A 14,888-nucleotide genomic window follows, 5' to 3' on the forward strand; every position below is an offset into this window, starting at 1 on the left:
ATCTTTTCATGTACCTGTTGTCCACTTGGATGTTTTTGGGAAAATTTCTCTTCAGTTCCTCTGCCCATATTTTAATTTAATTGTTTTTTTTCTTATTGAGTTGTATGAGTTATTTATGTTTTGGATATTAACCCCTTACCTGAAATTAGTTTGTAAAAAAGTTTTCTCATTCTGAAGGTTGCCTTTTCAGTTTCTTAATTGTTTCTTTTGCTGTGTAGAAGCTCAGGTTTGACATAGTCCCACTTATTTATTTTTGCTTTTGATATCATATCCAGAAAATCAATGCCAAGATCAATGTCAAAGAGCTTGTCCCCTACATTTTCTTCTTGTCCCCTACATCCTCTTCTAGGATATTTTTTTGGTATCTGGTCTTTGATCCATTTTGAGTTAACTTCTGTGAGTGGTTTAAGATAGATTTCAAGTTTATGTATTGAAAACTGCATGTATATATCCAGTTTTCCCAGCACCTTTTTGTTGAGGAGACTATCCTTTTCTCATTGGGTGTTTTTGACTTCCTTTTCCACTGACCATATATGTGGAGGTTTAATTCTGGGCTCTCTACTCTCTTCCATTAGTCTATATGTCTGATTTTATGTCAGTACAATACTACACTATGTTGATTCTTATAACTTGTAGTACAGTTTGAAATCAGGAAGTGTGATATCTTTGGCTTTGCTCTTTTTCCTCTACATTACTTTGATTATTCAGGTTCTTTGGTGATTCCATACAAATTTTAGGACTGTTTTTTTCTCTTTCTTTGAAATGCCACCATTCTAACTGGTATTTTTATGTTATTGTGTAAAATACATAAATGGCTTTGGGGAGTAGGGACATTTTAACAATGAGAATTCTTCCAATCCATGGACATGGGATGTCTTTTCATTGTGTCTTCTTTAATTTCTTTTAGCAAAGTCTTATAGTTTTCATTGTATAGATCTTTCATATACTTAGTTAAATCCATTCCGAGGTGTTTTACTGTTTTTTGTTGCTATTGTGAATGGGATAATTTTTTCTATTTTTTTCAGATATTTTGTTAAATATATAGAAATGCAAATGATTTTCTTATGTTGATTTTATATTCTGCAACTTATTGAAATTGTTGCTTAGTTCCAATAGGTTTTTTTTTGTTTGAATCTTTGGGATTTTTTATACACAAAATCATATTATCTGCATATAGCAACAATTTTACTTCTTCCTTTCTGATATGGGTGATTTTTACTTCTTTGTCTTGCATAATTGCTCTAGCTAGGACTTTCAGTACTATTGAGTAAGAGTGGTGAGAGTGGGCAACATTCGTCTTGTTCCTGACCTTAGAGGAAAAGCTTCTAATATTTTCTGTTACGTAAAATCCTACCTGTGGGGTATGTCATATATAACCTTTATTATGTTCAGGCATATTTTTTTGTGTAACCAAACTGTTCAGTTTTTTTTTTAAATCATTAAATGATGTTGTGTTTTGTCAAATGCTTTTTCTGCATTTATTGAGACGACCATATGATTTTTATCCTATAAAATGATGTATTACACTTATTGAACTGTGTATGTCAAACCAAACTTGCATCCCAGGGATAAATCCTACTTGGTTGTGTTGTGTAATTATTTTAATGTGTTCTTGAATGCAGTATGCTAATATTTTATTTAAAATTTTAACATCTTATTCATCAGGGATATTGGTCTAAAATCAGGGATTTTATATGAAATCCTTTTCTGCTTTGACATCTTTCCACAATTACAGTAGATTCAGCAGGATACTACGGTACGCTATGGTATCTTTCTACAACAAAATACAGTAATGGCAGAACTATCAGCACTGTGTCCTTCATAGTTATGGGGGCACAGTAGCTGAGAACGTCAGTGGATGATGCACTGTTATGGGGAGATCTGTTGCTGGAAGGCCACAGGTTGTGCAACACTCTTGTGTGGGTAGAGCAATTTTGCACAACCTGCGTGGCTCTGTAGCTGTTGCCAAATGACAGCTCTCATGATCCCAACCTGTCCAAGCATGATGGGAGTTGTAGTTTTGTAACAGCTGCAGGCCACATTGACAGGTGACCCTACAGTGGAATTTGCCTATGTTAATGTTAATGGGGACACACCAATCACATGATGGAGGCACCTAGGAGCGCTGCAGGCTTTCTTTTTCTAACGCGCGTGTACCACCTGTACCCTCTGCCACAGCAGTATAGTATGCTGCAGCGGGGACTCGGCTCCTGCTTCTCTTGTTTTTCCTGCCGAGTCAGCCCTTCCTCCCAGCCCAGGGCCCACAGCATCGCCCCACTCCTGCCGCTGCCTCTGCTGGCTTCCTGCAGCTGTGAAGCTGCTCCTGCCTCCTGTGACCCCCTCCACTGCTGCCCCCCCCAGCAAGTCAGGTAAGATAGATTCGGACTATAAGACGCACCCCCATTTCTCACCAAATTTGGGGGAAAAAGTGCATCTTATAGTCCGAAAAATATGGTAACTTGTTTTTGTCCACTTGTGGTGTAGTTACATTGTTTACTTGAGGCTTTTAAAATTTTTTTCATATGTGCATTTTTCACCATAAATTTTTCTCTCAGAGTTGTTCCCACAAGTTTTTAAAATATATTTTATTGGTTATGCTATTCCAGTTGTCCCATTTTTCTCTCTTTGTCCCCCTTCTGCCCCCCAGCATTCCCCCTGCCTTAGTTCATGTCCATGGGTTGTACATATAAGTTCTTTGAATTCTCTGTTTCTGATACCATTCTTAACCTCTCCCTGTCTATTTTATGCCTATCAATTATGCTTCTTATTCTTTGTACCTTTCCCCCCATTCTTCCCCTCCCCTTCCCCACTGAAAACCCTCCATGTGATATTCATTTTTCTGATTCTGTTCCTGTTCTAGTTGTTTGCTTAGTTTGTGTTTTCATTTTTGTAAGATTCAGTTGTTGATAGTTATGAGTTTGTTGTCATTTTACTGTTCATAGTTTTTTTTGTATAAATAAGCCTTTATTCTTTTATTTCATTTTCCCAGGGAAATAAGGAAAAGGAAAAAGTCAGCATGTGTTTTACAAAATGATAGATAGCAAGTGGAAGTGCCCAGCATAGCAAAACCAACCATCAAATAAACAGTCCCCAGTAATGGAGGTCACCAAAGCTGAAGGGGGCTCAGTCTCCTGTAGTTCAGAAATGAGAAGGAATCGAGGAAAGAACAGACAGGTACATGCTTTCCTACCCTCCCTCCCTCCATCCCAATCAATTCAAAATTTCATAAAAAATGCTTTGGTTTCTAGCAGTAAACATGAGTTATAGTTGTCTGTCTCCTATTAAACAATCTTGTGGCTACTTTGACATAAGTTTTTTGCACCTGCATAAAAGTTCCTGAGTGACTTGGATATACATTCATCTTCTCTTTCTTGGTCTCCCAATACCACATTCAAAATGAAAGGCCTCCTCATTGCTTCTCTACCCTAGGATTAGAGATTAAAGTACAGCAATCTAAGGGTTTGACATGAATCAGATATCAAAGAATGATCTGGACTCAGGGTATTGGGAAAAAGGGATGGGATATTTTTAGCTTCAGAATTTTTTCAGAAATCATATAAGAGATGGGATGACACACTACACACTGAATGTGTATGTGTGGGTATATGAGCTTTTGTGGTGGGGTACAGATAAAAAAGAAGACAGGGTAGAAGTCATTTTTAGGACAGAAGATTTGGTCCAAATTGGAAAAGAGGGGAAGAGGAAACAAAAGAAAGGATGATTCAAGACCCCCACTTTAAGAGGGGTCCCCAAGCTTATGTTTCAGATCCTTGTTCCCTGGTGCAGAACCTTTCATTAAAGACACTTTAGCTATTTTTCTCAATACAAAAAGAAGTTTGTAAACAATAAACCCCCCCAAAACATGGAGAAAGACCAACACGTTATGCAAACTAGGCCACCTAGCAATCACCAAATCAGCTATTGTGAAGTCTTACAAAGCCTGGACAAATACAATAACTAGAGGAGGCAGCAACTGGGGGAGACAAGAACCCAGGATCAGACACACATAACCCAATGCATCCTATTGCATTTGCCCCATTTCAACACAGTGAGGTAGGTTTTTGGTGATTTCACAGTACGTAAAGGAAACCTGCTTTTCTCCTTCAGCTACTATGACTCGTCACTGCTGCAGCAGGGCAGGACACTAGCTCTAGGTGCCACAAAGAAGTTATCACTTATGGTCTCTCTAGAGGCCAAATGGAAAAACAAAGAATTTTTAAAGGTTGAGGAATTTAGTCATTGCTTCATTTATCCATCCTAGGACAGCTCAAAATGGGTAGAGAGGTATTGTTTTTAAAACCTATCTTTATGAACTTGTTTTTTGTTTTTAACACACACACACACACACACACACACACACACACACACACACACACACACACACCCCTTCCTGTGCATGATACGCCTAGCCCAGTCTAGTGAGGGATGGATCTGGTGTCTAATGAGAGTTCCGAACCTGGGAGTTAGAGGTTTGGAACAGGAATCCTTGGTCACACATATATAGACAGCCCTCACCTAATCTTGGCTTCCCCTCTGTGCCCTTCATCTAGCCCCACCTCTCCTAACCTCTGCCTCAATCACTTATTCCTGTTCAGACCACTTTGCAATCTTCCAGTAGGAGATCAACTAATGGGGCCACTCAGTTAAAATCTAGTCTTCCACAAAACATTAAAAATGGAAGGGTTTCAAAAGGACACTATGGCAGAAAAACCCAGCTCTAACTGGCAAAAATGAGGTAGTTCAATAGGCTATACACTCCAAATAGTTGTTCTCCCCGATGATAAAAACAAAAAGTATTCCTGCCGTACAGACTGAGCTGCTGCCCACTTATCCCTGAGACTGCTCATGTACCTGAGAACAGAGTGTAGGAATGAAGGTCTTAGATTGAAATACACAAAAATACAAAACCAGCATATTTATATTATGAAAAAAAAGTTAAAATGCACAAGATACATCATTTGCACATAGCTAATGCAGTTGTCATCCTGAAGAAAGTGGGACCCAAAGTGCAGCTGTCCAAGGGACCAAATAAAATTGCATTGGCCCAGAAATGGAGTGGGAAGGAGCTTAGGAGCAGCAGGTCTGCAGCTGTTCCCCAACCATTCTTTTTGCCTATAGTCACAGCCCATTGCTTGGGGCAATTCTCAGCACCCTATCCCAAAGTTGGGGGATAAGGAAAAGCCCTGCTGTACCCTTGAGAGATTCCCTCTCACAGAATGTAGTCGTTTGTGGTCTGGGTTCATTAATCTGGTCTCATGGTAATCTTTTCACTTTAGCAAGGGAAATATTATCATTACATATCCTTCTTTAAAATGAAAACAACTTCCCTATCTAGGTCACTTTCAGAAGCTGGAGACTCAGATAAAGCATGCATGGGGGATTTCCCCCAAAGCCCTCACATGCATTTGGATAGAGTGTGGTTGGAGTTCCTTTGCCTCCCCCAACCAAGAAAGAAGAGGGGTTGAACCTATGGAACTCGGCCTGAGATACATGGCAGTGCCAGCTGCCCCTTACCCAACCTGTCCCCACTTTCTCCATTTTGCAGATTGATGCCTGCTCCTTGAAACTTCCTGATCACAAAAGGATGACCTCTGACCCACTGTAGCTCAGTTCTGGGCATCAGGATGCAGGGCAGGGCCATGGATTTCTTCTTCATCCAGAAAGTAGGCTGGCTTTCCCTGTGAGCTGGGGGCCTGCTGGGCCTTCAATGGACATGAGGCCACCATATGGCTGATGTTCTGGCAGAGTTGGCACTTCTTGGGCTGGGGTGGCAGCTTGCATTCCTTGGCATGATGGTACAGATCCCCACAGTCATAGCACCTGTTTCCTTTTGATCTGCACTTCTGCATGTTCTTCCCTTTTGGCTGCCTCTCACTTCCGATACAGAACACGCCACCAGGACTGGTAACTCAAATAGATTACAGGCCCTTGGTGGAATTCTTAAAGGTGAACTCTACTGCTTCATACTCCTTCAGGCTCCAGAAGTCCTCCATGTGCATCTTACTCTGGTACTCAAAGACATCCACTGGTGGGTCAAGCGTGAACCCAGTGCAGGCAGTCATGGACAGGAAGCTGAACCCCATATGCACGTTGAACCACTTACATATGCTGGCACTGTGCAACAGCTACTGCTCCTCTGATACTGGGGCAGCATCTGCTGGCACCTCCTCTGATGCCTTGGAACAGCTGCCTGAAAAGTGCTGGTTTGACACAGAGCCCACGGTAGTCAGCTAAGCCAGTTGCCCCAGGTCCCAGGTTGGGCGGCTGTTGGCCTCAAAGAAGTCTGGAGGTCTGATCCTCTTCTATTTCATAGATAAGTCCCTTTAACATTTCATAAAATAAGGACTTGATGATGATGAACTCCTTTAGCTCTCCTTACTTGCCCATCCATTTTAAATGAAAGCTTTGCTGGATAGAGTAATCTTGGATGTAGGTCCTTGCCTTTCATGACTTCAAATACTTCTTTCCAGCCCCTTCTTACCTGCAATGTTTCTTTTGAGAAATGAGCCCATAGTCTTATGGGAACTCCTTTGTAGGTAACTCTCTCCTTTTCTCTTGCTGCTTTTAAGATTCTCTCTTTATCTTTAATCTTGGGTAACTTAATGATGATATGTCTTGGTGTCCTCTTTGGGTCCAATTTCTTTGGGACTCTCTGGGTCCTGGAATTCCTGGAATTCCTGGAAGTCTATTTCCTTAATCTGATTGGGGAAATTTTCCTTCATTATTTGTTCAAGTAAGTTTTCAACTTCTTGCTCTTGTTCTTCTTCTGGTTCCCCTACGATTCAGATATTGGAATGTTTAAAATTTTCCCAGAGGTTCCTCATTTTTTGAATTCTTGTTTCTTCATTCTGTTTCAGTTGGATGTGTATTTCTTACTTTTGTTCCAAATCATTGATGTGAGTCCCTGTTGCCTTCCCATCACTGTTGGTTCCCTAAATATTTTGGTTTATTTCACTTTGGGTAGCCTTCATTTGTTCCTTCATTTTGCAACCAAGCTCAATCAGTTCTGTAGGCATCCTGATTACCAGTCTTTAGAACTCTGCATCTGAGAGGTTGCCTATCTCCTTGTTCCTCAGTTCTTTTTCCAGAGCTTTGATCTGTTCTTTCATTTGGGCCATATTTTTGTCGCTTACAACTTATGTTGTAAAGGGGTGGGGCCTTAGGTGTTCACCAGGGCAGGGCAACCCTCTTTGCTGTGTTGTGGCACTATCTGTCGGGGAGGGGTCAGGGAGAGAAGAATGCTGCTCATTTACTCTGCTCTATTTCCACTTTCCAACAAACTCTTGTGAGACTGGGAGTTTCTCCCATGGTGCCAACCCCTGATGTAGTTTATGGCTATATTTGAGTCTTACTCAGCCAGTCCTGCTAGATTTGAGTCCTGTTTAGCCAGTCCTGCTTGACTCATGCAGTCTGCCACCTTGCTGTGGGACCTCTCAGCCAGCCCACCTGCATGGTCTGCTTCCTTGCTGTGGTTCTCCTTCCTACAGTTCTGGTTGAATATTTATTTAATTTCTTCCTTGTTGGAGTTCCATGCAGTTTGATTTTTCTGGCACTTTTGGTTTATCATTTTTAGATTGGTTGTTATCCTCCTTTTGGTTGTACCAGGAAGCAAAGGGTTTCTACCTATGCCTCCATCTTGGCCGGAACCCACAGGAGAGAATCTTAAAAGCAGCAAGAGCAAAGGAAAGAGTCATCTACAAAGGAGTTCCCATAGGACTATCAGCTGATTTCTCAAAAGAAAACTTATAGGCAAGAAGGGGCTGGAAAGAAGTATTCAAAGTCATGAAAGGCAAGGACCTACATCCAAGATTACTCTATCCAGCAAAGCTATCATTTAGAATGGAAGGGCAGATAAAGTGCTTCTGAGATAGTATCAAGTTAAAGGAGTTCATCATCACCAAGCCCTTATTATATGCTTATTTAAGAAAAATAGGATCAAAAATATGCACAGTAAAATGACAGCAAACTCACAACTATCAACAACAGTACCTAAAAAACAAAAACAAAAAGTAAGCAAACAGAACAGGAACGGAATCATAGAAATGGAGATCATGTGGAGGGTTATTAGTGGGGAGGGGGAAGGGAAAGAATGGGGGAAAAGGTACAAGGAATAAGAAGCATAAATGGTAGGCACAAAATAGACAGGGGGAGGTTAAGAATAGTATAGGAAAAATGGAGATGCCAAAGAACTTATATGTATGACCCAAGGATATGAACTAAGGGCAGGGGGTAATGCAGGAATGAGTGTGCAGGGTGCGGAGGGGAGGGGTATGGAGAAAATATATTGGGACAATTGTAATAGCATAATCAGTTTTATTTGGGTAAAGTAATCTTGGTTTTAGGTCCTTGCTTTTCATCACTTAGACTACTTCTTGCCAGCCCTTTCTTGCCTGCAAAGGTTTCTTTTGCTAAATCAGCTGACAATCTTACAGGAACTCCTTTGTAGGTAACTCTCTGCTTTTCTCATGCTGCTTTTAGGATTCTCTTCTTATTTTTAACCTTTGGCATTTTAGTTATGATGTGTCTTGGAGTGGGCCTCTTTGCATCCATCTTGTTTGGGACTCTCTGTGCTTACTGGACTTGCACATCTATTTGCTTCACTAAATTAGGAAAGTTTTCTTTCATTGTTTTTTCAAATTGATTTCCAATTTCTTGCTCTTTCTCTTCTATTTCTGGCACCCCTATGATGTGAATATTGGATGCTTGAAGTTGTCCTAGAGGCTTCTTACACTATATTCATTTTTTGGATTCTTTTTTCTTCTTGTTCTGATTGGTTATTATTTGTTTTTTTATGTTCCAAATCATTGATCTGATTCTTGGCTTTCATCCACTCTACTGTTGTTTCCCTGTGAATTGTTCTTTATTTCAATTAGTATATCCTTCGTTTCTGACTGGATCTTTTTTATGCTGTTTATGTCCTCACTAATTTCCTTGAGCATCCTTATATACAGTGTTTTGAACTTTGCATCTAGTAGATTGCTTATTTAGAGCTATATCAAATATCTCCATTTGATATAGCTCTTTTTCTGGAGTTTTGATCTGTTCTTTCATTTAGGCCATGATTCTTTGTCTCCTCATTTTGGCAGTATCCCTGTGTTTGTTTCTAAGTATTGGGTAGAGTTGTTTTGACTCCTTGTCTTGGTAGTATAGCTTAATGTAGTAGGTGTCCTGTAAGGTCCAGTGGCACAACCTCCCCTGTCACCCAAGCTGGGTACTCGAGGTTTGCCTTTTGTGTGGGCTGAGTACACCCTCCTTTTGTAGTTGAGTCTTGGTTTCTTTTGGAAGATTTATGAGAGGGATTTACCTAGACCAGTCATCTGTGAGGATTGGCTATGACCACTTACCACCAACGTCTGCCCTCTGTGGAGGAGCAGTTGTGCAGAGGCAGGGTGGTGATTCTCCAACATGGTCTGTAGTTGTCCTCTGAGTGCACTGGCCCTGAGGTTTCCTCCCACAGTGCAGGCCAAGGTCAGCCCCCACTTGTGTTTTTCCTGGGGCTGCCCTCCCTGAGCTATAAAGCAATCTGAGAAGGCTGCTACTTGTGCTGAGCTTGGAGATACCCAGGCAAGCACACACTATGAAACTAGACTAGCAGCTGCTAGTGCCTGGCTGGAGCTCACTGAGGCCAGCTGTTGCTTGTTTGATGGGATTTAGAAAGTTGTGATACATGAGCCAAGACCAGGCATTCATATGAAAAAGCAGCTTGGGTGGGCCTGTAAGTTGGGTGGGGTAGAGTTTCTAGGAAATCGCCAAGGTGGCTCAAACAATATTAGCCAGGTTGATAAAGTCTCAAATATGGCACCAGCCTGCTGGCTCTGTGGCTCTGAAGGGGTTTGGCTTAGAAGAGGGGCAATGGCCTCTTCTTGCTATGATGCCAGATACTTCAGCCTCTCCTAGTATGCCACTGGTGCTCTTTAAGCTGCCACCCCAGTGCTAGAGCTCAGAAGGAGTGAGTCTAAGTAGGTGAGTCCATATGTGGGTTTTTAAAGAAGATATTCTTGGGGCTCCAGAAGTTTCTTCCACCAACTGAATATCTACTAGTTTTTGCCACCAGAAGTTGTGGGGACTTATTTTCCTGGCACTGGAAACCTGGGCTGAGGGGCTTGGTATGGGGCTGGGACTCCTTGCTCCTGAAATATCCCTCCTGAATTTTTATCCACCACATGTGGGTGAGAGAACAGCCTGGTGCCCCTGCTACCAGTCTGGATGGATGTGGTTTCTTTAACTCTGTAGTTGTCAGACTTACATTCAACTCAATTTCTGATGGTTCTGAGTGATGGTTGTTTTATATTTTAGTTGTAATTTTGATGTGGTTGTGTGAAGAGGCAAGCCATGTGTCCCTATGCCATCATCTTGGCTGGCCACAGTTTTTAATTTTAATGAAGACCAGTTTTTCAATGATTATTTGATGAATTATGTCCTTGGTATTGTATCTAAAAAGTTATTGTTATACTCAAGTTCTTCAGATTTTCTCTCATGTTATCTTTTAGGGGTGTTATAATCATGGGTGTCATATTTAGGTCTGTGACCTATTTTGAGTTATTTTTGTGAAGGCTATAAGGTTTGTGTCTAGATCCATTTTTTTGCAAGTGGATGTTCAGTTGTTTCAACACCATTTGTTGAAAATATTATCTTTGCTCTATTGTATTGTGTTTGTTCTTTTGTCAAAGAACAGTTGACTGTATTTATGTGGGACTATTTCTGGGCTATCTATTCAGTTCCAGTGATCTACTTGTCTATTCTTTCACCAATACTACACTGTCAAGATTACTGGAGTTTTATAGGTATGTTTTGAAGTTGGGTCATATCAGTCCTCCAACTTTGTTCTTCTTCTTCAATATGTATTGGCTAGTCTGGTTCTTGTGCCATTTCATATACACTTCAGAATCAGTATCGATATCCTTAAGGTACTTTGTTGTAGTTTTGTTGAGAGTACATTGACTCTCTATATTATATTGGGAAGAAATGATATCATGACAGTGTTGAGTCTTCCTATCCATGAACATGGAATATCTTCATTTATTTAGTTCTTTGATTTTATTAATCAGAGTTTTGTTAATTATTGGTTTTTAATTAGTACATTTAGACCAATAGTTTTTTAAAAAGTGAAAACACAAATAAATTTTTGTTGTTTGCCTAAACATTATTAAAGGCAAGTCCTAGTTCAATTCATTCAGGAAGAAGGTGTCTGAAAAGTCTTCCAAAGTATTGCTATTAACCCTATTTGTCTGAGCAACAGTGGTGGTCCAGGTTTGAATATGATAAACTTTATCAAGGAGAGGACAAAATCAACTCTTTTATTTTCCACTCTATTTTAGTTAGTTTTTTCCTTGTTTACAGTGTGCAGTCTGTCCCTCCTTATACTCTTACTTATATCTTCTCATTTTATTTCCCCCTTTTATCTTTTGAAATCATATTTTGTGTCCCTATAACTTCAGATTGAAATATAAATGTCCTACTATGTTATTTCCATGGATTTTCCTGTGATCTGACCCCAACATATATTGCCATCATTGTTTCCCTTTGCCTTTCTTCCATAACCTAATTCTCTAAACAAATGAACAATATTTTTCCCTGTCCTTGCCATGTTGATTCCTCTTTCCGTGGTCCTTTGATTTAAACCCAAACCAAAAGTAACCCACCTCTTCCCCCACTCCCCCAAATTTCAAATTATTGAACTTAAAAAAATTCTGGAAAACATGAAGGAAAAGAGATGTAAAATAATCTAACTCTCCAGGTTTAGTGTTGTCAGATGTCAAAAGTGTCAGTGCCAACAAAGGAACCTAGGTGTAACAGAGGACTAGAGGACACAATAAATGACAATCGGAACTTACCAGTTGCTGCTGGACCTATTGCTAAATAAGAAAAGAAAACAAATTATTATTTTTCTGAATTATGTACTCAGTTCTCATTGCAAATCTACTTGAAACATCAGAAAAAGGACTTTTGGGAACCACTAAATTCTATACAAATATGCTATTGCTTATAAATTCAATATTAACTCTACCTTAATAACCTATATATCTAGGGCATTTTGGAAGGCCTGTGTGATTAGGTATATGAGTAAAACTCACTTTTTCTAATGAAATATTTTTTTCTAAACATTCTTAATTAGGGGAAGGGTTACAACCTTTCAGGAGACTGGTTACTGGTTAAAGGTTCATTCAGTTTCATCTCTCTCTTCTCTGTTTTCAATATGTGCTCTCCTTTCAAAACTCTAACACAGTGTCAGCTTTCTGTTTTCTTTTTTTAGTGCAGGAAGTTTACTTATAATAATTATTTGAAGATTTTGTCATAAATTTTCTACATTTTTCTTTTTGATAATCTCTGGGATTTAACCAGAAATCTAGATTTGGTTTAAAAAACATCAGGTATAAACATGTAACCTGTGTAAGACAAGGGTTCCTACTTGCACATCTTTCAGGAGTATAGAATAGGGAAGAGTGGGAATCAGTTATTGACAAATGAGAAATTCTAAGTTTTCAATTTTCTGACCCTCTTTTCTAGTCCTAAGTCTTTCATTGTAGATATTTTTAGAGTCAGCAAAATGGAGTTGCCTGTAGTCCCTCATCCTTTTCAACTTTTATGAGAATTAAAACTCTTCGAAGAGCCCTAATGTTTATTTAAAATTAGCTTTTATTTTTCTGCCTATTTCAATCTGTAATCTTATAATGTCTTTGTTTTATTTGTCATCTTCCACTACATCATTTTTCCAGGTCCATCACTTAGTTTACTTATTCCTGCCTTATTTCAAAAGCATCTGAGCTTAAGTCTTTGAAATTCATTCCATTTAATTTTTTAAAATTCAAGACGTATAGTTTATTTTTTTAAATTGTTGTTCAAGTACGGTTGTTTCCATTTTCCTGCAACCACTTACCCCCTGCCCCATTCACCCCCACCTCCTGCCCTCAATCCTACCCCTCTTTGGCTTTGTCTATAGGTCCTTGATGACCCTTCCCCTTCTTCCCCCTATTATCTCCTTCCCCCCTTCCCTCGAGTTACTATAAGTTTGTTCTTTATTTCAATGTATCTGGCTATATTTTGCTTGCTCATTTGTTTTGTTGATTAAGTTCTTTTTTAAAATTATATTTTACATTGAATATTATTTTGTATTAGTTCAGAGCTATGTTATTATTTTACAAAGTTTGTTTTTAATAACAAGTTCATATAATGTCTGTACTTTTAAGTCATTGCTTCAATAGAGTTTTTAACTTAAAATCAATCATTTTGGGAAATGCAGAAAAATATGAAAGCAAAATAAAGTTAGAAAATATTCTATTTAGGCTTTATATTAACATAAGTGATTATAGCCATTCAGAGAATGAGACCCAAACCCTGTGGTAGGCCAAAGGACACCAGAAATGCCAACCAAACAGCATGTTGGTGGGTTTGAAAAAGAACTTTAATTGACCTAACACAAAATTGAAGTTTCCAAAAATTCAGTTACTTTAAAATGGGAAAGAAAAAGAATTTCTGAGACCATTGTCCCTTTTAAGAAAAGAGTTACAATTAAATTGGATATATTAACTTCTGTTTGTTCTTGTCTGGTAATGTAAGCCTGAAGAGCAAAGCTGGAGACATCGATAATACCCACAAGTTCACATAAACTGAAGTTAACAGGAGTGGCGGGAATGGCATGTAGTAATTATGACTGTTTTAATATTAAGCATTGATATTTAAATATTAGTTTTCAGTTAGCTTCAAATATTAACTTCATACAATTATTATAGATAAGTATTATTTATGAATTATGAGCTAATATGACTATAAAGGTTGTTATTACATTATGTTGAAGATTTATTTTTGGAAGATCCAAGATGGCTACAGATTAGGTGGAAGCTACACTAATCTCCTCCCAGGGCCAAACTAAAATTACAGAATAATTATTGAAAAGACATCCTGAATAAACAACTGAAGACTAGCTAGAGAGAGGCCTTATAAACATGGACTTACAGAAAAAGCCACACTAAAACTGATAGGAAGTGTGGAGGCAGGAGAAAGCTGTCTGGGCCCGAAAAGATGGCAGATGAAGTTCCAGAGGAATATTTTAGCTGAAGATGGTGTTGCCCTTGAAAAATGTGGGGTTAAAACCCCAAACAAGGATCCCCAGCATACAGTACCAGAACCAGAAAAGGAAGCCATATAACATCCAGCTATAAAAAGCAATGGGGTTTCTGTTCATCAGGAGAGATGGCTAGAGATGCAGCCCACTGTCTTAAAGGGTCAATGCACAAACTTTTGTTTGTAGCCTCTTACCATGGGCTCCAGCAGAGGGAGGGCAGAGGGAACTAGAGCCTCGTGAGGGGAGAGTCTGGGCTCTGGGGAAAGAGCCAAAGGGTCAGCCACCAGGATATCTGTGCTCAGTCGTACCTCCATACTGCAGAAGCCATATTTCTTGGGAAAATCACTCCCCTTGATGTGGCATCTGTGGAGCTTAAACCCTGCCCCATCTGTGGAGCTTAAACCCTGCTGAAGGGTAGAACTGGTTCAGTGACTAAGCCTAACAGGGAGCCTGCAGAAAAGACAGATCTCTGGGTGCTTTGAGAATCTTGCCAATCTGCTGCTGGGCTTGGTACTGGTAAAAGCTGGCTTTGGTGCTTGGCTTGGTCCTTTTAACATGCACCCAGGACCAGCAGAGGAAACTACAACCTGTGGATTGCTGTTCACTTTAAACAGGTTGCCCAGGGCTGGTCACAGGTAGCCTCTGACAGAGGGCTGCAACAGAGTCTTTGGAGATCTCTCTAATACATAGAGACAAACACAAAGAGACAGCCAAAATAGGAAGACAAAGAAACAGGCTGCAAATGAACAAATAAGAGAATGCTCCAGAAGAAGAGCTAAATGAAATGGATTCAAGCAATTTATTAGATAAAGAGTCAAAGTAATGA

The 14,888-nt window shown here is 39.5% G+C and overlaps 1 pseudogene; it reads right to left on the minus strand.

Moving 5' to 3' along the window:
• Positions 1 to 5,606: 5,606 nt before the first annotated feature.
• On the minus strand, positions 5,607 to 14,376 carry LOC128627007 (protein lin-28 homolog A-like; annotated as a pseudogene).
• Between the last annotated feature and the right edge of the window lie 512 nt (positions 14,377 to 14,888).

This window comes from Artibeus jamaicensis, unplaced genomic scaffold (assembly GCF_021234435.1).
Source record: "Artibeus jamaicensis isolate MK-2021 breed Jamaican fruit bat unplaced genomic scaffold, CSHL_Jam_final contig_2894, whole genome shotgun sequence".
Classification (NCBI taxonomy): Eukaryota; Metazoa; Chordata; class Mammalia; order Chiroptera; family Phyllostomidae; genus Artibeus; species Artibeus jamaicensis.